We start from the raw sequence: 6046 nt of genomic DNA on the forward strand, positions 1-6046 counted from the left end.
TGGATTGTTGAATGCCAATGGAAAGGAAATGAGGGTGGAGCTGAGAGTGCTCGGGCGCTGACATGTTGGGACAATTAAATAAATCAAAAATTCACAGCTCTACAAATATAGGTGTGCCTAGCGATGAGGCATTAAAAGATTGTGAGATTCACAACATTCGGTTTAGCCATGGATGCCATGGATGAAACAAACAGAAAACAGGCAGTACAGCAAGACACTTCTAAATTGCATTAAGACTGGAATGAAAGAAATGCTGATAATGGAAAATTAAATAGGAAATGAGCTGAATAGGGCTTGAAACCCCCCCCCTCAGAATTCCAAACCAGCAATACAAAAATGGAGGGTTAGAGGGTAATTTTGATTTGTTGTTTGTACTTGGATAGAAGGTTTAGGGCTTCTGAATCTCCCACAGTGAACAATAGTTGGCCTGGGTCAGTTGGAGTCACAACTGAACGTTCAAGAAACAAGAATGTTGCAGCAATTGGTCTGCAACGTTTCTAGACCATTTCCTGCAACAGTCATAGGACAGTCCCAAGCAAGGTAGTGTGTCAGTTGTCACAAAGGAGAAGTATCTATTAGAACCAAGACAACATATCAAATGTTGAAACAGACATTTTATTATTTCTTGAATAATACATGTTGACTTTGAATTTGATGCAAGCAACACATTTCAAATAAGTTGGGACATAAGTTGGCAACAAAAGACTAGAAAATGTGTGTAATGCTATAAGACTAAACCTGGTGGAATATCACACAACTAATTAGGTCAATTGGCAACAGGTCAAGAACATGATTGGGTATTAAAACATCATTCCAGAGAGGATGGGTCTTTCAGAAGTGAGAATATGGAGGGGTCACACACGGAAAACTCACGCAAAACGTATATGCCCATATATGTAGAGGATTTATCAACATATATTTACATAATGTGCCCTGAATATGTTCATGAAATATATAACTTGCGATTCTCAGAATATTATAACACAATGCATGTCATATATTTTAACATTGAATATTATGTCTTAAATTAAGGAAATATATGAATATGCAGTACTTTAAGCATTTCTCATCAACACATCATGGAATTAACCTTCAAGAATTTGTTTTCCAAAAAATCTCCTTTTTATAGTGAGTTTAACTACACTGAACAATATTATAAACGCAACACTTTTGTTTTTGCCCCCTTTTATCATGAGCTGAACTCAAATATCTAAGACTTTCTCTATGTACACAAAAGGCCTATTTCTCTCCAATATTGTTCACAAATCTGTCTAAATCTGTGTTAGTGAGCATTTCTCCTTTGCCAAGATAATCCATCTACCTCACAGGTGTGGCGTATCAAGATACTGATTAGACAGCATGATTATTGCACGGGTGTGCCTTAATAAAAGGCTGGCCACAATAAAAGGCCACTCTAAAATGTGCAGTTTCACTGTATTGGGGGAACCGGGGGGTCCAGGGGGGGCACGAAAACCAGTCAGTATCTGGTGTGACCACCATTTGACTCATGCAGTGCAACACATCTCCTTCGCATAGAGTTGATCAGGTTGTTGATTGTGGCCTGTGGAATGTTGGTCCGCTCCTCTTCAGTGGCTGTGCGAAGTTGCTGGATATTGGCAGGACCTGGAACATGCTGTCGTATACGCCGATCCAGGGCATCCCACACATGTTCAATGTGACATTTGCCCACTCAAGTCGGTTACGACGACGAACAACAGTCAGTTCGATAACTCGATGAGGACAACGAGCTTGCAGATGTGCCTCCCTGAGACGGTTTCTGACAGTTTGTGCAGAAATTATTTGGTGAGGATGGCGATATATATTCATTTTAATTGCGGGCCGCAATAAAACTGTTTACGGTTATAAGACATTTTACTCAGTTTAACACAATGGTTAAGGATGTCTAAAGAAATATTTAAACTTGATGTGATGTTAATGCGTAACAGAATTATATAATGTCAAGAGGCTATACTGACACTTGGCAGCTGTATAGTTTGGGGGCTTAGTAGTTAAAGACATGGCCATTCACATGAGCGATCTGGGTTCAAATCTCGGGAGGGCAACAACACTCAATGCTTTTATTGCGGGCCGGTTGAACTAGGCATGCCTAGTTTCTTGTTCCTTTTCACTGGTATCCTCATGTGGCCAAGTGGAAACATTGTTCATATAATCTAGTCACACCACTGATCATGAGTATGAAAAGTAATCACACTAATGATTGGTAATGTGATAATATAGAAGTAGTGTGTGAAATGTATTGTGATCTGTTTAAGATCTGTTTTGGATACTACATGTCTCCATGTGTTATTTCATAGTTTAGATGTTTTCACTATTATCCTACAATGTGGACATTTTTGCCACCGATAGCCACTGGTACTGTAAATCTTCTGCCCAAATATCAGCTCTGGAAAAAACACTCACACAGCAGTTTTTCCTAAGGCACAGTGGAAGGTGACACATGGTTCTGTAAGTATATCAATAAAAGTGGGTTACAGCTACAAAATGCCAACCATTACAAACAAAAAACTACTGCTTTTTCATTAAATGTTTTAACACTACATTTCAAAGTGAGCACTCTATTTGATATACTGGCAGAAACAGAAAGCTTCACACATTCCTTGCTCTTGCTCTTTTTCCTTGCCATGTACACAACCGCTAACCATCTCATAGGTGTATCAATAAACATATGTCACAGAAACATCATGTCTCCCATCACAAACACCAGGCCTCACTGCAGGATTAAGTGACTGATGGATTAAAGGGGGCACATTTTTATTTCTGTTTTTATTTCTGTATTAAATTAAAACTGAGGGGACAACATTTTCTATTGAGGGTGCTAACCCCCCTTTAGCCCCCCCTTGGTGTTGGGCCTGACCCACACACACACACACACACACACACACACACACCAAGCCCTAGGACCACCAAACCCTGGACATGCTAGCCACAGTAGCTCAGTGACTTGTTCTTCAATGATATCCTGGCGGACCGCAATTCACATTTAGATGCATGCTGCCACATACTGTGCTGGAATGTTTACTGTATATGAGGTGTATAGAGTATATGTCAAAAAAGTTCAACACAATTTTATTTAAACAAAATATATTAAATGGCCAGGGTTCTGGGAGGTATAACATATCCATCACTACACTATGAATACCAGCTATTCTCTGCTGCAAATTGGGAAGGAGATAGTATCTTCAAAGTGTGTGTCTGCATTTCTGTTTCAGTGAAACTTCTCATTTGGATAGCAGCAATCATTATTTCAGAACAAGCATAAAAGTGGGGATGCGATGTCATGGACCTGTTCCCCCTGGTTTCTACCATTTGTTTTTTTCTTCCAGTGCTTTTTCATTACATCTTTTTCCTGGCCTCCATTCTATGACTTGTCCCATTGTAATGAAAAATATAGTTGAGGAGCCAGTTGGTAGATCAACCTAATTGGTAAGATTGAATATGGAACTTCTTCATGCCCTCTCGTTTCCTTTTCAAAATCCCTGTTGAAATCAAATCATAATCTGAACGACTCTGATGCATTTGTCCAGAAAAATGCAACATCTTGTTTCCATATATTATGTTAGTTTTCTAATTTGTTTTCAGCTGGAATTTTGTTTAAGTGTTTTTATCAAAAGCAGTCATTTTAAAATGTGAAAAGAAAATCCTACCCATTATTTGAAATGCTAAATGTGTATACCACTTTGCCTGTGTGCCTTGAGCAGGTCACCTGGCTCAGACTTTGAAGCTTGGTTTCTAAGTGAATGTATTCCAATTTCATCCAGTGCAAAACAAGCCTGTACAGGCACCAGACCCAGATAAAGGAACTCCCTTACTGGGGTTGGTGGTTTGTAAGGTTGTATTGACACAGGCCGATAAATTGTGATCTTTTGTTTATGATTAATATTAGTTTTACAATGAAAAAGATCTGAATTGGTTTAAGCTATTTGGTTTTTCAGATATTTAATTGATGAAGAAACATGCAGAAACACAGTCCGGTTCCACCTCACTTTCTTCCACTTCCTGGCCGTTGGGGTTTCTCTCCCCGTGGAACATGGAAATGACGTCATGATGGTTCAGATACATCCAGTGGGCTGTCTTGCTCATATCTGGTTTTTAGAAATATGTATGTGGATCAAGTAGGACATCTAGTGGCCTTTTCAGTGAACCTTGCACTTTATAAGGCATATTCAGTAGCATACCATATATTATTTATTCAACTAATAAAACAAACATTTCAGGATTATTACAAGGAACCCCCTAAAGTCAGATAAATGTGTGGAAAACATGCTAGCTGGTCCTAAATACTTCTCGTCTCTGTGCTAATGTCTTATGACAATACCTATAATTTCCTTCATACTAGATGAAGAATCAAATATATGGCATATATGACTTCTACTGCCCATCATGATTGCAACATACAGTACTTAACCCTTCGCTTATATTTCAGTTATCCACAGCATACAACCTGATTATGCAAAGGGCTTTCATACCCCCAGGTCCCTGGTAGATTATTTGATGAGGCCTTTCCTTTGTTTAGTTTTCACCATGATGCATTCAAAGAAATGACACAAAAGTCACATCTGAACTGCTAGTCCCCAGGTCTTGTTTCCAGAATCATATATTAATATTTAATTCAAGAATTTAAAAAATGTATGAAAAAGGATTTCAAAATTCTACTCAACAGGGCAATCTGAACTGGATTTAATTATGTTGTTTTATTTACATTTTGTTAATTGTCAACATCCCATAGTGTTCACATTTCTCTCATTTAAAGGTTGTCAACATTTACTTCATTCATTATATTACACAACATTTCTACACTCTTCCTTTATTATTTATCCGTATATTAATAAATGTTGTAATATGTAGAAATTTTTGGCCTCTTATAATCTCCCTTTTTTCTGATTAGCGTGGTCTGTTACAGCCAGACCATGATCAAAGCATTCTTCAAGAACAGACATCCATGAACGGAAATTAATGTCTTCAGAAGGTTTTAATTTCAACGTATAGCAGCTCACATACTCTTGTGCCCTCTTTACAAGATTATTATTCAGAGGGTTAAATGGCCATTTCATTGTTGCCATACACATTTAAATGACTGTTTACTGTATGTATTTTGTAAATGTTGAATAGGTTATAAACAAACTCTGTGGTTGTGGACTGTGGAGATCTGCCTCCAGTCCACAGATATGGCTGCAACATGGGCTAGAATCAGGCCTGCTGCTCTTTCAGCAAATAAATAAAACATCTGCAAAGTTAATGAAGGAAACAAAGGAAAAAGAAGAAGGCATTGTGCCACTTTCTCACTTGAGCATCTTAGTTAGGTTTATTTCTTCCTGTATTTGAAATATCTTTTTGTGCTTCTGGAACTTCACCAATGTGTGTTTTTTATCCCAGTTTGCTCAGGTCCTTAGTAGTGTTTATGAGCATTCCCCACATGGGTGAAACCCTTGAAAAATCTGGTGTCCCTTGTACGCATTACACTTGGATTTCCAGGTGTCATTTGGAATTGTCGATGTACTTTCATAAAGAGCCTATCAGACCGCTTGACTTAACTCATATTGTTTAATCTTCATTTTGAATTGATTAAATATTTTTTAAAATTTAACATCTCATGTACATACACTATATGACCAAAAATATGTGGACACCCAACCATCACAGCTATAAGAGCGTGTTGGACATCCCATTCCAAAACCATGGTAATTAATACGGAGCAGCCCCCCATCGCAGCTATAACAGCCACCACTCTTCTGGGGTGTCTCTGTGAGAACACGTTTCCACTGCTCCAGAGTCCAGTGGCGACATACTTTACACCACTCCAGCCGACATTTGGCATTGTGCATGTTGATGTGAGGCTTGCGTACAGCTGCTCGGCCTTTCACAAAGGTCCTGACACACAGTTCTTGTGATGATGTTATGTGGTGAGTGATGCAACACTCACAGCATTATTCGCCATGCGGTTCAGCACTCGACAGACCTGCTCTGTGAGTTGTGCGTGGTCAACCACTTATGGCTGGGCTGCTCCTAGACACCTCCACTTTGCATT

This window comes from Esox lucius, chromosome 7, assembly GCF_011004845.1.
Source record: "Esox lucius isolate fEsoLuc1 chromosome 7, fEsoLuc1.pri, whole genome shotgun sequence".
Taxonomy (NCBI): domain Eukaryota; kingdom Metazoa; phylum Chordata; class Actinopteri; order Esociformes; family Esocidae; genus Esox; species Esox lucius.